Source organism: Rhinichthys klamathensis, unplaced genomic scaffold (assembly GCF_029890125.1).
Source record: "Rhinichthys klamathensis goyatoka isolate OS25496 unplaced genomic scaffold, OSU_Roscu_1.1 h1tg000008l_1, whole genome shotgun sequence".
Classification (NCBI taxonomy): domain Eukaryota; kingdom Metazoa; phylum Chordata; class Actinopteri; order Cypriniformes; family Leuciscidae; genus Rhinichthys; species Rhinichthys klamathensis.
Window position 1 is genome coordinate 456,993 of NW_026606561.1, and position 18,008 is coordinate 475,000.

The 18,008-nt window shown below is 37.1% G+C and overlaps 2 protein-coding genes across 4 annotated transcripts in view; one reads left to right on the forward strand and one right to left on the reverse strand.

Annotated features, from left to right (window-relative positions):
* Nucleotides 1–18,008, forward strand: part of ece2a (endothelin converting enzyme 2a) — a 96,529-nt gene that overhangs the window by 59,573 nt on the left and 18,948 nt on the right. The window lies entirely within an intron of this gene.
* The window catches only part of eif4e2 (eukaryotic translation initiation factor 4E family member 2), a 139,607-nt gene continuing 131,923 nt past the window's right edge, over nucleotides 10,325–18,008 (reverse strand). The window contains exon 8 of the mRNA XM_056260260.1: nucleotides 10,325–10,334. The gene's annotated coding sequence lies outside the window, so the exon portion shown is untranslated. The remainder of the gene's footprint in view (nucleotides 10,335–18,008) is intronic.

Consider the following 18,008-nt stretch of genomic DNA (forward strand, 5'->3'; position numbering starts at 1 on the left):
TCATTCATTGATCCAGTCCCTCAAAACACCTTTCCATGTAACGTTGTTCGTCCCCCATTAAGATCTTAATGTCCCTTCTTGGCACATTATCGATGGTATGTTGTAACGTCTTATAAAAGTCGTCCACAGCGTCTTCACTATGGCGGCTTGTAGTTGGTGCATATGCTTGGATAAAAGTGATGCTATAACCCTGACCAATGAATCTCGCACTTATTAACCTTGAAGACACCGGTTCCAATCGATTAAACTCTTGGATTGCCTTCTTTGAAAAAAGCAGATCTACACCTCCTTGATGCGTCTTTTCATCACCCAAATACAAGAGCTTATATCCACCATTTTCTACTATGCCTTGTTCCGTTTTATGCACCTCAGGCAGACCAATGACGTCCCATCTGAACCACTTGTTAAGTTGGCCGACAAGTAATTCGAGGCTTCCATCCTTCCAAAGTGTCCTTATGTTCCATGTACCGATTGGCGCCCTAGAACTATGATGGGGCGCTTATTTGTCCAGCTGGTATTTTTCTCTATTTAGTCGTCTACTCATGATTGTTTCTTGTGGGTTGTTTCACAAGGCGGTTCCACACTCCTCTCCTCACTAGCTAGTACTCTTGCATGGGTAACGCTGTTGACCTCATTGTGAGGCCCACCATTTTAGATAGCTTTAAACTATCAATGGTATTATCACACCCTACTCACGACTAGTGAGCTAGACCAGTTACTTAACAGTCTCCAGTCACTCGCCTTTCAGGCTCGGTTTAACGTCATGAGCTGGATATGAGTAGCTTAAAACCAGACCATTCTCAGTTGTAACTGAGTTATGGTCTGGCAAAGCGTCATAGACAAATCATTTCCAGAGGGGCGTCACCAACGGACGTCGCGGATAGACCTAAAACCAATCAGAGCGATGAAGGAGATGACGTATACAGAGCGGCAGAAACATCTCCGAGTGTTGTTCTTTGCTCGGTTTTTAACAAAAAGAAAACGTTTTTTATTTGGTAAAATTATCTCTCAATAAATATAGGGTAATAAAAGCTGCATAATAATTATAAAATAAGTATTGCTGTAATGCAGAAGAATGCAGTAAAAGACTAAACTAGTTTTTGAACAAATAAGAAAGATGGACTTTTGAGTGGTCTGACCAAACCCTGCATACTTCTTCACAATGTCCTCACACTACCTCGGTCTACCTCACACCCACTCCCACTTACCAAACACTGCTCGCTCCCTTCCCACCTGCCCGCTCTCTAATACCTCCACAGACAGACAGAGAGACAGAGTCACAGTTGATGAGTATGGGTATCTGAGTTTATGTAAGTGCCTCAGCCGGTCCATCTCAGCGCAGAGGTGGGGGGTTGAGGGCAGATGAAGCTGTATTATTTTCTAGTTACATAATATTTAGTGTATAAAGAGCTGGCAGCACTGACCAGAATTTCAATGAGATTTTTTTTTTCTTTGCTCTTCATTTTTAAGGACACCACACACACACTCAAACAAGTGCACAATGTACACATAATGCTGTTTGAATCCTCTCAAAGCCTCTGTGCTTTTCTCCAGAGGATTTAATGTCAAATAAGGTTGACTGAGCTTCACTTTCATTGCATGAGGTGAAGACGGCAGGACAGTGATTTGATCTCTGGCTCTCTACAGGCAGCTGATATACGTGTGCTTTTTACATTAGAGCTGCACTCTTGTGGGGTCCTGGAGTTCATTTCAGGTCATTTCCGAACAATTAGATGTTATCATTTTTCAAGAATATTTGAAAAAGGTACTTGTACAAGAATACCAGGACTTCCATGGTGTAAATTCCCCCCCAAATAAGACCATGGCAGTACTATGGGAAATCAATAAGTGCTATGATAAGTGCAATAAATGAATTTCAATATCATACATTACCATTAGAAAATTTTGTGTTGGTACAATTTTATAATGTTTTTGAAGGAAACCTCTTATGCTCACCAAGGCTGAATTTATTTGATCAAAAATACAGTAAAATATAAATACAATAAAAACAGTAATATTGTGAAATAATATTTTACAACTAAAAATAGCTCTTTTCTATTTTATTACATTTTAAAATGTAATTTAGTCCTGTGAATTTTCAGCATCATTACTCCAGTCTTCAGTGTCACATGATCTTTCAGAATTCATTCTAATATGCTGACTTGACGATCAATAAACACACATTACTTATTATTACCAATGTTGAAAACAGTTGTGCTGCTAAATATTAATGAAAAAAACAATGATTTTTTTAGGATTTTGTGCTGAATAGTGTAAATATGAATCTTTTGCAACAAATGTTTTACTGTCCCTTTTTATATATATATATATATATATATATTAAATCTTTCTGATCCCAAACTTTTGAAGGGCAGTGTATTTCAGAGTACCTTAGTCTGATACACTCTGATTCAACTGACAGTTCAATGGTTTATTTTTGAATGGTTCATTTTTTAATCACAGAGGTTGGTACAATTTTTTGGCTGGAAACGGAACATTTTGCGTTTCTCAGGGAAATGCAAACATTTTGCAAGCGAACAAAGTTTCTTTGGGAAACGCAAAAGCATTGCCAAATAATTTTCCCTCCCATTCCAAATTTTTTTTTCTTTCCCTTTAGGGGCTCCGTAAAATCATGATCTCTAGTTGAAACCAAATAAATGTGATTCTTAATTTATCCAAAATCATGCAGCTCTAGTAGAGAGTATGAAGTAGTTAATCCATAAAATTATGCAGCCCTCCACACTATTCATAGAAGAGGAAGTGTTATGCAGATGGCTGTTTGTTCTGACATTTCAAGCAATGAGATCTTTAGAAACGGGCCCGTCTTGATTATCTTATTAAAATCCCGTCTGATTTACCCCGGTCACCTGTGCTAGTGTTTGTGTATCCCCTTATGACTCTTGAGCAAGAGGTGTTTCCATAGCAACAGGTTTCTATAGAAACTGGATCACAGTGCCTACTTGAAGGCGAGCATGACTCATCCTGCTGGGGGGGGGGGGGCGGCAAAGCCTTAGTGTGAAAAGCAACCAAAGTTTCACTCTGATATACTTCTGGTAGCTGCAGTCACTTAGACAAAAACACATTCAAATATATCATGGCGAACATGCCGTTACAGCCAGGGCCGGATTAACCATTAGGGCAACTGGGCACTTGCCCAGGGGCCCACGACATCTAAGGGGCCCTGGGCACCAGGGGCGGAGTGGCAATCGGAAGAGTCGGGAGTTTCCCGACCCGGTAGTGTTTCGAGGCCGCGAGGGCCGGTCTGATAAAATGTATTTTAGAGAACGGAGCGTATATTTGCACTAAGTGCAAACTTTTAGCAAAAAGACGCCTGTCACGGAATAGCTGCAGTGGCGTAGGTCGTAGCGCGTAAGGTGCACGAAAGCAACTTTTGATGCGCTCGACCTGAGTTCGAATCCGCCTTTTGCCGAACTCTCTCTCCCTTTTCCCAACACATATGAGATGTAAAATGTATAACCTAACATAAAGGTCTCAAGCGTTATATTTTGCCAACGAACTAAAATCGAAACCATGATTTGGCTTTGTGCCTTTATAAAACAGCATTAGACTTTAAGAATAGACATCCTGTTTGTGCTGCGTGATTTAAAGAAAAGTGCACTTTGCTCACGCGATCAGCCTGGTGATCTGGTGTTTTCTCCTAAATAAAAGCTCAAGGGTTTATTTCTTGCAAGTGAAGAAATTAGGACAAAAGCATTTTAATTTTCCTGTATTATAGTGTAATGTAGCCTAAAATATACTTTTGAAATATTCATTTTCATTTATATAGTACATAGGCTATATGGATTTTACGTCATAGGAATAATTATATAAATCATTATTACATTATTATAATAATTGTTTGGCATCCTAAAACACCAGTGATAATGTAATGTAGACTTGAGACTCTATATGTCATAACTAAAAAGATGTTTGAGCCCTCTTTATTGTCCTGGTGCAAATCAATGCTTTTTCTTTGTTCAACGAGCAGTTCATGGGTTGAAGCTAATTTTGATCTCTCAAAGAGCACGAGATTGATGCATTTAACCTTAAAATGTACAAAATTTTCTTGCGGGGGAGCATGCCCCCGAACCCCCCTAGAGGCACAGAGGTCCACCCAACATAGTTTTACAAATTCCTATGGGAAAGAACGACCATTTATGAACTTTAATCCAGCATAGTACAACAAAGTTCCTTTTAAGTCAGTAAAACTGTAAATGCAATATTAAAATGTCCTTGGACAAAATATACATTTGGCCTGCCTAAGGGGGGGCCTACAAGACATTGTGCCCAGGGGCCTCTGAACTCTTAATCCGGCCCTGGTTACAGCAGGGGTCTCAAACTCAACTTAACTGGGGGCCGCTGGAGGTAGAGTCTGGGTCAGGCTGGGCCGCATCAAGTATTCCACAAAAAAATAGTATTCAAGTATTCAAAAAAGGAGCACAACTGATCCAATCTTCTCAATCTTTATTATTAATGTTTCTTCTGAACTGTTCCTCTGAATTTGAACATTTCTTTCTGTACATGATTGGTTCTTCATGAGCTGTCCTTCTGACAGTTGAAGTTCATTTTACAAACTTTCCTTTTCTTTTCCTTATAACACATCTTTGTGATACTTATATTTGCTCATGTCCTTTTCATTTTCTTGATACAACACATTAATGATATTGAATGTTTTTTTTTTTTTTTTTTGGAAGGGACATTTCCTTTTATTATACTTAGAAAAACAATTATTGCTTTTGAAATACAAATATTTGCAGTAATGTTTGCCCGTCTTATTGAGTTCTTTTTACACATGTATAGTGTCTCAGGCAAATTACTGACTTTCCACAAATCAAAGCAAACCTTCTTATAAACCTGTTGGACACATATTAAAAGCTCAAAATGATTATTCTCACATTGTTTTAGAGCAGGGGTCTCCAACACGTCACTCGTGAGCTACCAGTAGCTCGTGGCCTGATTGGTGGTAGCTCACCAAGGGGCCGTTCACATATCGCGCTCACATATTTTGCGCGCTCAAGTTCGTTATTTCAAATGTAGGCGCGCGGCAAGCGCGCTCATAATTGAAGCGACGCGCTCATTTTTTCCAGGCGCTGTATGTTTGTACTTCACGGTTGTCTATGACAACTATTGACAACAAACCTGTGCAACAAACCCACCATAAGCTGTCACGAGACTATCTATGGTAGCCCATAAAAAAAAAAAAAAAAAACGCGGCACACGCAACGACGGGCCGCACTAATATTAAACTTTAATGTCAAGTAGGGGGCCACAAAATATCACCCCGCGGGCCTCAAATGGCCCGCGGGCCGCGAGTTTGAGACCCCTGCGTTACAGAAAAGTTCTGTGGTGATACAGTGATGGTATCAGTTGCTGAAATACCATGTGTTTTTTGGACATATATGCACCATAGCAGCATTTCAGTATTATGGTAATTATCAATGTACCATGGTATTTTTTGTTAGGTTTTACAGTTGTTTCATTTGCGATGTTTTTTTGTTCTTGTTTGAGTCTTTGGCCTGGTATTAAGATGCGTTTTGGCCGATCGGATCACAAGTGGACGACACTAAATACAGGTGTAAACGGTGTGTTAAACATTTTTGACAGAGGTAGTCAAAAACACATTCGATCAGATTACTTTCGTAGTGTAAATGCTCATGTGGCCGAATGTGTTCAAACAGCTACAAAAGAAAAAAGAAAAACCTACTCACCGCCTACTGATCTAATGAGTAAACATTATGGGAATCGCACTAGCCAGATGGGATTTAAACTTTGTCGGCGGGAGACCCAAGTTTGGTTTGAAGACGAAAAAAGCACCAAGCACAATGTTCTCTCACCATTCCTGATTTTAACTCAAATTCACAGCGTTCGGCGTGGTCTTGCAGCTCTCATAGCAGAAACTAAACCTGATTTTGCCGTCGTCTCCGGTCGCGTTCATATGCAAATTACACAACCTTATTTTGTCCATTAGATCGAAAGATCTGAAAAAACCCATACATTTACCTGCCCATAGACCCTCCCCTCAAAAGATATCGGGATAGAAGTGGTAGAAAGTGGAAAAAACAGACGAATTAAACCACAACCAAAACTTAATACCAGGTGTAAACAGGGCCTTTATGTGTTGGAACATTATATGAAATTATTTCCTGTTATTTAAATCCGAGAACAGTGTGGGCTTCCTAAATTAGATGTGTGTGTTTTCTCACGGCATCTGTTGAGCTTCAGTTGCATTTTGTTGGGGAAAAAAGCTAAAGGAGAAAAAATGACTTGCTTGCTTTCAATTTTTACAGTTAGAGATGTCCAAACACAGCCAAATGTCTGTTTGTGTTCCTTTCTGTTTCATACACAGAAACACATACTGCGAACGTCCTGGTTTTGGAACAGCTGAGTATTGTGTGTGTGTGTGTGTGTACACAGAGCGAACAGATTTTACTTTAATGTTTGGCAGCTGCCATCACAGAGCAGATCTCCCAGTCTGCTTTGATTGGTATCAGCACCCAGATTGTGAGCGCTGAAATCTTAATTATAAGCAAAAACAAGCTTTGGCTCGTTTGATTTCTCACCTCTCAAGAGGACGCACCATCAGGAGTTCAGAGAGTCAACAACTTTATACTGAACTGTTTATTTGTGTACATATTGATATGTAAGGTAGATATGTATACATGTTTTAGTTAGTATAGCCTTGTTCCTGTGTGTCTGTAGAGACTGGAATCAAACCTAGGCGGTGGCGTGTTATTTTTGGCTATTATAAGCCACCTGTCAAATAAAATGTGTAAGATAAATTATAAAGCACTGTTGATATTTGAAATCAACCCAAACAAACACACCCCTCCCTTCATTGCTCCGCCCCCAAAACACAATGCAAGGACGGAGGTCTCAAGAAGTGAAGCAAAATAATGTTTCGCGAAAAATAATGCGAAGATGAACAGCGCAACCTTACGGTCTGATTTCAGTCCTTCCCACTTCGGTCTCTCCTCCGCTGGAAAGCTTTTCAAATATTAATATGGGTCCCAAAACTCTTGCCTGATCATAACCCTTATTTTTCCTGTGATATTCCTCTGAGCTTTTCTCTTTTGTAATGCCTCTCAGCCATCTCTCTTTCTACAGTCTTTCTACAAATCTCCCTCTTGCTCACTCTCTCCTCCCCCATCATGAGTGGACACGCCCCCTACTGCTGATTGGCTACAAGTGTGTTGTGGTGCTCAGTCCAATCCACCATTAACAGCTTTTCTCAGAAATCACTTACTGCACCTTTAATGTTCATTTAGTACAATTAATAAATAGTTTTTTTTAGAAAGCACATTATCAAGCCACTGACTATCAATCATCCTGAGATGTGACATGAAATTTACACTTTTCCCACTTTTAAAAAACTCTCAATAATATAATATATTGAAATGTTTGCCATTGAAATTTTGCTTGAAAAAGGAATCTAGTTTACTTTCAATCAATTAATCAATTAATCAAATTTATTTAATAATCATCACTCAAATAAAACTGAGTACAAACATTTAAATTGCACATAAGGCATATCAATAGTCAATATATTAACTTTTTATGTTTCTATTCCAATTTGTTAGTCAAATATAAAAAATTAAATGATAAACACTAATAATTTGTTTTCATGACAGATTTATTCAAACATACATTAAATAATAAAGACATCACTAAACTAAAGTTAAGTAAAAATATATTGTATGCATATATCTATCAAAATATATTTAGGAAAAAGTTATTTTTTCGGTCCGAATTTAGTTTGAGGAACACATTCACTATTAACTATGACTTTTTCCTCAGTAAACTTCTAATTACTGCTTATTAATAGTTAGTAGATCACTGATTCTTGAGAGTCGGGACAAAACACGTTTTAAAAAACTTTTTAATAAAATACACACTATATCAATTAGAGTTGTATGTTTCTGCAGAGAAAGGTCTTAGCTATTTAACCAGAAAGGAACAGGTTCTAAATAAAAACACATTTTTAACAAATAAACATGTTTCCCTTCAGAACTGAATCAGACACACTAAAAAGTATACAATTTTAATTCTTCCAATCCAAAAAGAATCTAAATTTCTGAAGTATATTGTAATAGTTTAGTTACTCTGATATGTAAAAAAAATACAATATATAAACTTAAGTTGTGATTTCACACTATTGTGAAAACTTGGGAGATGAAAAGGGGTCCTCAAGGATATAGCTGACCATGCTATTTCCTGATTTAAAGAGCTTTATGAAAAAATCTGACGGAGTTAACAGAAACTGAGGACACAACTTTAATAGGCAGATATTTATGGAAAATATTGTTTGATGTTCACTTCATGCATTGTTTTTTATATTTATACCCCTTATTTTTTATTTGATATATATGTTTGCACAATTGTAGAGCTTTTTTTAAGTTTTTTGGAATGGTTAATATTGTAACCTCTTGCTGAGGACAAGTGCAATAACATGGACCATCTAACCACAGACCATACATTTAAACAACTTTTCCCCAAAAAGATAAAAAAGTTTATTCTAAAAATCAGATAGGTATATACAATTCCTTTAGATTTAACTTTGTAAGTATGTCATACATGATGAATTTCTTAATTTTTGCTATAAATTAGACTTTTCTTTGTGGGACATGTTTTGTCCCGACTCTCAAGAATCAGTGAGTTGTTAAATTGAGGTATTGGGTAGGATTAAGGGGTATATAATATGGTCATGCAGAATAAGGCATTAATATGTACTTTATAAGTTACTTAGCCAATATGTGTGGTAATAAGCAACTAGTTAATAGTGAGAATTGGACCCTAAACTAAAGTGTTATCATTTTGTCTAGCTAATTAACGAGTTATGGTCAATTGCTTTTCTGAGGTAGGTAAATGAAACTGTTTTATTGACGTCTTTCCCTGTTTGAAACACTGATTAAGTGATTACATGAGACATGATACATTTCAGTCATTTGTACTGTTTCTATCACCATACCTTCTGATGTTCATCCATGTTTATTTTTTTCTATGTGCACCAAATGGACGCTGAACACATCACTGTTTCGGTTAATTTTGGTATGTGTTTATTTATGTACAGAGGGTAACTTGGATGAGGTTTCTTTTAGTAATGTTGTATCTGAGACACATGCCTGATTGTGACACATATAGCACTTGTTTTGTCACCCTTATTAGGCAAAGTTCAGGGAAAGTGTCAGCATTGTCTTAACTGAGGTCAGAGGTCAAGAAAAGTCACTGTGATAATTCTATTTTCAGCAGATAATGCTAAAAAACTCATTTCTAGATGGTGAAAGAATCGGAGTCAAGATCTTAAAGCATAATTCACTTCTATGGTCAATTTAACACCAACTCACCAGAGGCTTTGGATTGCAGTCCAGATGTTTTCATTGTCTGTAAATCCTGTACCTTAGCTGACATCATGATAATCCGTTGGCCATCGTAGATTGAACCCAGCAGATGTTCAGGCCTATGTAGTAGCACATGACCTTTGGCTCAGACGATTTCATCCTTGGATTTTTTATTTACTAATCCTAAATCTTTAATTAAGAGAATTACAGATGCAAACCGTCTATCATTTACCAAAAACCTCCGTGACCACCTTTAACTGGTATGATTTTCTATATATATATTAATCATTTATTTATTTGTTTATTATTTATTTGAGATTTTAATTTATTTTTAGATGTATTTATTCATGTATTTGTTTATTTAAAACGTATTTATTTAAAAGTGATTTGTTTACTTAAAACTTTTTAAATGCATTTATTTATTCATTTTAAATTTGATTAAAAAAATTACCCTTGATGCCCCTGCTGGGTAAAAAAAAAAATGTTTTATGCAATATATGCCTATTGACGTAAGAACTATGACATTGAGCATCATTATCATCAAGCTTTTAATGACTTGTCCTCATTCTGCTGCTGTGTGTGTGTGTTTGTAAGTGTGTGTAATTTTAGATATTATTTGCAAAATATTTTATTTTGCCAGCTATACTTTTCAACGGCCATCAATGGAAAAAATTAAAGATGATAGAATATTTGGCTGAAACCATTCCTTTAAAACAACTGCTTTTTTAATGATTGCCAGTGTTGTATAAAAATGAATAGAACACAGCTCGGCATTAACATGGGTAGTTCAGAGAGAGATGTTAGTGTGATAATACGAGGCATCTGTGAGTCCATGTATGGAGGTCAGTGCTGTCAAAATTGTGGCTCAAGAGTTATTCCACACCCTTCCTTACCCCTCCCCAATCTTTCTCTCTCTCCCCTTCTGTGGCTGTATTCCAGGACCATTAATTTTCCTGAGTGACTGTCACACGTCAGCGTGCGTCTGCCAGACTCGGTAATCCCGGGGTCACTTGACTCCTGTGTCAGCGTCCAAGGACGTTCTGTCACTGAGCTTTATGTGTGTGAGCGATAGCAAGGGGGTCTGCATGACTGGGACCTGCTGGAATGGAAAATACCATCCACGTTCCATCACAGGACAACACAGGGGGAAACCCAGAAGCCCCCCTGAGACCTGCAGCCAAAAACAGAGAGTGTGTATTGGGATATTGTGCTTGATGTTCGGAAATTCACACGGTCGCACGGCTCAGAATAGATCCCTAATCTGTTAACAGGAGTCCGGTTATAGTAAATCAGCTTTGATTAACATGGATCAGGGATATTGATACATCACGACTGATCTGGAATCAGCCTGACACAGTTTCTGTGCTCACATCTGAGTAACATGCACAGATATGCTGATCCCAGACCAGCAGTTCCCAGGGCAGATTACAGCAGGTCACCGAACTCCAGACACACAGTCACATTGTTTAATTAGTTTTTCTCATGACACAGCTTTGAGAAGCTCTGCTAACCACGTTGTGTGTGAAAGAGAGAGTCAGACCATATTCAGAGTGTTCGGCTGGATGTTTTGGGCTATATTTATTCATTGCTTCGGAGTGGAACCTTGGTTCCCAGAAAGGGTTTTCCATACAGATAGAGCTTGGAGTTCACATTCTCCCTCTCTCTCTCTCTCTACGGTGGTGATAGCAAACAGGTCGTTATCAAGCATCGTCTATGTTGAGGTTTACAGATAAACAGTTTCCAGGGAGACCACCTTGTGTTTTGGCACATCTGTATCGGATCGTTTGCTGTATCTTATTTTGCCAATAAATCAATAGTCAAGCTGTTTGTCAACAAGTTGTGTAAATAGTTACTAAATGAAATGTGTTTCCACCATGTCGGAGCTGCACCGAACAGCTGTTTCTTTGCTTTAGTATTAGAACTATTTGTTTAGTGTGTGTTTGAGTAAGCTTCATACAGAATGTCTTTGAAATATATATGTGTGTGTGTACAGGGAAAGTTTAAGATCAATTACAAGAGGATTGACTGTTTCCCAGGATCCAACGGTCTCTATATCCTCATAATATACACCACTGTTTACAAGTTTAGGGTCAGTAAGAATTTTTAATGTTTTTGAAAGAAGTCCTGTATGTTCACCAAGGCTGGATTTATTTGATAAAAAAAGAAAAGAAAAAACTAAAATCTAATTTATTCATGTGATGGCAAAGCTGAATTTTCACATGACCTTCAGAAATATTTCTAATATGCTAATTTTAAAAATGTATTATTGTTATCAATGTTGAAACAGTTGTGCTGCTTAAGATTTTTGTGAAAACATTGACACATTTTGAAAGTAGAAGAAGAAAGTAGAAAGTTTTTATTTGGGATAAAAATCTTTTGGGACATTATTAATATCTTTCCTATCTCTTTTGATCAATTTCATCCATCCTTGCGAAATAAAAAAAAATAATTACTTAAAAAATCATGATGACACCACACCTTTGACTATTATATTAAACTTTAAGCGAATGTTTTAATTAGAATATAGCCACTTTTGCAAACTATCCGATGAACCTTTCTCGTAATGTTACGAATGTTACGAATGTTAACGGTTTCCAAGTCATTGACAGTCTGGAAATATTTGGGAATTTTACAATTGTGAATGCAGGCCTGGTCAGGGACTATTCAGGACAAAATAATAAATTCTTGAAAAGTCAATCAAGAAGACTTAAATAATTAGAGACATTATCACCAGGAATCGTCATATTCTGAACACAAACCGTTCACAATAATATAAGGAAATGTGATCAATGTTGATTTGATCAATGGCCAATCTGAGGCGTTCAGATTATTGTTACAGTTTTGTTTATTGCACGCGCTTGCTAAGTTATTTGAATAACTGTGGAAATTAAAGCATTATAATAAGTAACTTACAATGTTTTTATTCATTTGTGATCACGTTAAATACAACGTGTTCAGTCGTATTTAAAAATATTTTATGACAGGACACCTATATCTGGTACTTGCTTAAAAAGACGGGTTTATGATGTGCGTAGTTATAGGCTACTTTTAGCATTACCCTGGAGTTGGTTCACCCTCCGCCCATGCAAACCTGTATGACTTTCTCTCTTTTGTGGAAAACAAAAGAGGATATTTTGAAAAAAGTCTGTTTTCTTTGTGCATACAATGAAAGTCAATGGCATCCAAAGTTGTTTGGACCCTAGTGTTCTTCAAAATATTTTCTTTTGTTCATATTGTGGTGAGTAAATGATGACAGAATTTTCATTTTTGGGTGAACTGCCACTTTAATGTTTCTGTAACCAGCTGTATTGACAGTCTTAACCCTATATTAACTGGTTGAATTCTGACCTGCATGTTGTTTGCGTGTGACTCGGCAGAGTCTGATGGCCAGCGGCCGGTTGCTCCAAGCGAAAGCTTGTTGTTGCCACTGCTACGGTGGTATCCATAGTGATTGCCGTCCCATGGGCATCCTCTGGGCTGCCAGGCACACTGCCCCATATACTTAGTGTTATCCACTCAAACACACACTCTCTCACTCACACACTCACTTTTGCCCTATTTACCTAGTGCCTTTAGCAGCTGTAAGTGTATTAATTCCTCCTGGGGTGCAAACAGGAGGAGCATCCTTTCTCTCTCTTTTTCTGTTTCGCTTTCTCTCTCAGCAGCAACCACACTTTTAAGAGGTTCAGGGATAATTGTTTGGGATTATCAAATGCTGTTTGGATGTCCACATGCTTTTGGGCATGTAGTGTGTTTTAATCTGTTATCGTGCCATATGGGTTGGTGTATGAAGCTGCGTGCTGTGGTGAAGTGGGCGGAGCAGATATGTAGGTGGCGGCTGTTTGTTTGTCTTTTTGCTTGTTTGTGTGTTTATAGAGGGGGTGTGTATGTGGGCGCTTGGGTTTAGATGGTGCCACACTTTGCAGGTTTATAGACCAGCTCATTAATAATTAGAACAAACAATCTGTCTGACACCCACATTGTGTTTGTGTATTTTTAAGATGCTTCAAGTAAGAGGGAATTGGGAAAAAAGGATAGATCTGCCATTCTTTGCAGTGAATTATACCAAATAAAAGCTTGTTTGATAAAGAAATACATGCATAAAACATTACTGTAATGTAGAAACAATTTCAGTGAATTATACCAAATAAAAGCTTGTTTGATAAAGAAATACATGCATAAAACATTACTGTAATGTAGAAACAATTTCTCTTTTCCAAAACCTATTGCACTGCCTTGCTGTCTGCTACTTTATACAACAGCATCCTAACCTAAAGGAATTGTTCACCCCAAAAAATGAAAATTCTGCCTTCATCATCCATATGGGTTGGTCCATATCTTTAAGATGAAAAATTTCTCTAAACATTTTTTTTTTTTTTATCCATACAATGAAAGTAAATTGGATCCTATCCTATCCCCAGTTTTCAATTTGATATACAGTTCAAAGGTTTGGGGTCTGTAAGACTTTATTAGTTTTGATACTTTATTAGTTTTGAAAAAATGGTAAATAAAAACCAAAAGAACAATAGATAAATAGGTAGAAAAAAAGAAAAAAAAAGACAGTAGTTACAGAAGAAGAGGGAAAAAACAAAAGGGCCGTTCCAGTTCCAGCTGTGGTAAAAAAAAAAAGAAGTATATATATATATATATATATATATATATATACACACAGTGGGTCTCATTCATGAAACACGAGCAGAACGAATTTTTGTGTAAATCGTGTGTAAAGTGGTTCTGGCGTAAATTTTTGGATTCATTAAAATGTTCGTATTTTCCAAATGTTAGTTGGTACACAAGAAATCTACACCTGCTCCCAGCCACGCGTAAATAGTGCGCTTAACACCCGAACGTTTTGCTCATTAATAAGGCTGCATTTTAATTCACCATAATCGGGTACATATTTGCACAGCATTTTGAAAAAATATTATATATAGTAATTAGGCCTACATACTGTTTTTCTTATTATGAGAGCCAGTAATAGCATCTGCGATGGTGGTCCTTCTCCAGTTTGAATACTATTTTTCCGAAGTGAACTAATTCGTTTTTTGCTCTCAAGCTTAATGACGAACCATTTTCTTCTCACTTCTGGGAATGTTCGATTAACAGATGAAACTCCATTAACTGCATCTGTAATATCCTGCCAAGCTTCCTTTTTTTTAGGACCCGATACGCCACTATGTACGCTTGAAAATAAACTGTGGCGTTTTGAATGAACTTCTGATAATAAAACTTCAATTTCTGCATCTGAGAATTTTTTTTTTTCATTCGCATTCATGTCATAATATGATGCCCATATATAGTTGTCAGTCGGATTTAATGGGCGGGATTTATGGTAATTGAGAATGAACGTGCACGCGCATCCCATTTACGACTGATTGGAATTTATTAACACACACACACACACATTTCACTCTCACATCTGACGTTTACGAAGTATATGTGAATCAGGAGAAGAGTTTTCGGGAAGGTCTCTTTACGCGCAAATTACTCGCATATTTACTCGTATATTTACGAATGTTTCATGAATGAGACCCAGTATTTTTAAAAGCATGGCCATGAAGGTCAAATATTTTTTTTAAAGAGTTCACCAAGGCTACATTTATTTGATTGAAAATGCAGCAGCCATTTTCAGCTGCCATCAATCTATTGAAAACCATCTCAAAAAAGCATTCTAATATGCTGATTTGGTGCTCAAGAAACATTTCTTATTAACATCATTATTGTAGAAAACTTAAATATTTTTGTGGAAACCATGATATATTTTTTCAAGATTCCTTGATGAATAGAATGTTTAAAAAACAGCATTATTTTGAAATAGAAATATTTTGTAATATTGTAAATGTCTTTACTGTCACTTTATCAGTTTAATCCTGGCCGAATCTTTAAAAAATTCTTACCGACCCCAAACATTTGAACAGTAGCATGTATTTACTCATTGAATGACATATATTTATAATAGATATTTATCTTGACTTCGTTCACCATCTATTTGTTTTATTTGTTTATTTTTGACACAGTACCTTCTGGAATTGCCTTATTTGCATTGTCATTCACAATGCTGCCTTTGAATTTGGACAAAATTAAAAGTGTCTTATAAGGCTGCATACAGTTTGCAACATGTATGAAAACCATCTGGCTAGGCTGCTCAGTGCTTACTGTTTTAACTCTGTTAAATTGATGTCATCATAAGAAGTATTAAATCACACATCCTTGTAATAAGGAGAGAATGCGCTAGCGAATGCACTTTGTTAATTTGACATTTGCAGCACATTGTGATTTTTATCATGCCTTTATTTATGCAACACTAAATATATAGGTTGCATTTTATGCACAGATGCACTTGGTTTCCAGTGATGCAAAAATGACACACAAGCATATGTTAAAGACGTGCAGTATTCCACACAGTACGTGCTGCTCTTTTGTGTTACATCATGACCCAAATGATTGACTTTTTTTTTGCAGTGTAGAAACTTTTGTTTCCATGGCAACCCCATGTAGGAAATTGCCAGAGCCTTGGGAAAATGTTTTCAGCCAAGTAATTTGAAGAGCTCATAAAAGACAAATACTTGAAGCATCCCACCAGTTGGCAGCAGAACATCCAGCGACGTCTCTGATCTTTAAAAACACAAATACAGGCAGATTCAAGCCGTTATTGAGGATCAGGAAACTGATGAATGATTTTCAAACCTGTGTGCAACTTGTATGACTCCGTTCTGGACCGAAAGCCCACTGGAACCAGTCTGTCTGGCAGCCAATCAGAGAAGCCGTTCAGCTTGTGTAATTAAGATATGTTATGTAATGGCCAGGTGCTGGGAAACAGATTGAGAGAATAAATGATCTTCTCCGCTCATTCGTTCGTTTGCAGGATCTGACACAAGGTCAAAGGTCAGTTGGGTGCATTTTGTTAATTGCAGAAATCGATATGCTGGAAGAGTTTAAATCAGAATGCCTCACTCTATCTAGTGATCAATATTTACGAATCACACATAAAGGCGTTAAAGCATTAGTCCTCACCAAGCCTAGACTAAACACTATTATACACGCACTCAGACAGATGCGCAAACACATATACATATGCATGAATGGACACAAACATATGCACACATGCGCAAACATGCATTCTGGCACTCATAGTCAGTAGTGTGCATCTGTGGGTGATGAATGTATAATTTATGTGGTTTGGTTTCATTCAGAATGTTCTAGAAATCCAATGTATTTGCTCACTAGTTATCTCCGTGGAACATTGGTATTTTTTTTATCGGAAAACTGTGTATATTTTAAATTTGTGATATGATAATCGCACTGTGCCAGATGGTATCGCATATGCCATATTTCTGTTTTATTGCGATTAATTGCATAGCCCTACACAGAGCACTCTCCCACAATACAATACACTTAACATGAGTTTTCATTTCCAGTGTGACAAATAAACCAGCAGTAGCCTAATATTGGCTGCACTTGATTTATTTTTCAGACTACCAAGAGATAGGGCATATTATTATTATTTCTGAGAGGATAACTGTGAGGTCATGTGACAACAATATACAGTAGTATACTACTGTTTGAAAGGTTATTATTATTATACATATTATTGTTGTTATAGACATTATTGTTACAAAAACTAGGCAATATAGTATATATTACTCAGTATACAGCAAGCAGTACTTTAGTATTCCATTCCCATTCTCTCTTTGAGGATGTCCACAAAAGTTTAGTCAAGTTAGCTATTAGTCATTTTGTTCCTAAAGTATGGCGTCGTCAGAAACACACTTCTAGTCAGAGCTCCATTGGAGGCTTTCTGCCAGCAGGTAGGGCACAGCTTCTCTGAAGACAGTTTGATCGACTCTCATGATTTGCTTTCTAACCGCTTTGTACTACACGAACACATGCTGCGGAAGCTGATCATTTGAGTTCGGTCTAAATGATGGTTTACTTCACAAGAGACACGCAGGAAGCGGCTCCTCTGCAGCAGAGCTAATCAGTGTTCATAAACTCAGGGTAAACAACACTCTTGTTTCAGCTGGGACTGACGTCGTTCCCGAGATCAGGAACTGGTGTAGAGTGCATGCCATCTACAAGTGTTATTTGTCTTGCCTGCAAAAAATGATAGATACAACTAAGACAGAGAAGATAGACAGACAGAAACCAGATAGATAGATAGACAGACAGACAGACAGACAGACAGACAGACAGATAGATAGATAGATAGATAGATAGATAGATAGATAGATAGATAGATAGATAGATAGATAGATAGATAGATAGATAGATAGATAGATAGATAGATAGATAGATAGATAGATAGATATAGACCGACAGATAGATAGATATACAGACAGACAGATAGATATACAGACAGATAGATAGACAGACAGACAGATAGATAGATAGATAGATAGATAGATAGATAGATAGATAGATAGATAGATAGATAGATAGATAGATAGACAGACAGACAGACAGACAGACAGACAGACAGACAGACAGACAGACAGATAGATAGATAGATAGATGGACAGACAGACAGACAGATAGATAGATAGATGGACAGACAGACAGACAGATAGATAGATAGATAGATAGATAGATAGATAGACAGACAGACAGACAGACAGACAGACAGACAGACAGATAGATAGATAGATAGATAGATAGATAGATAGATAGATAGAT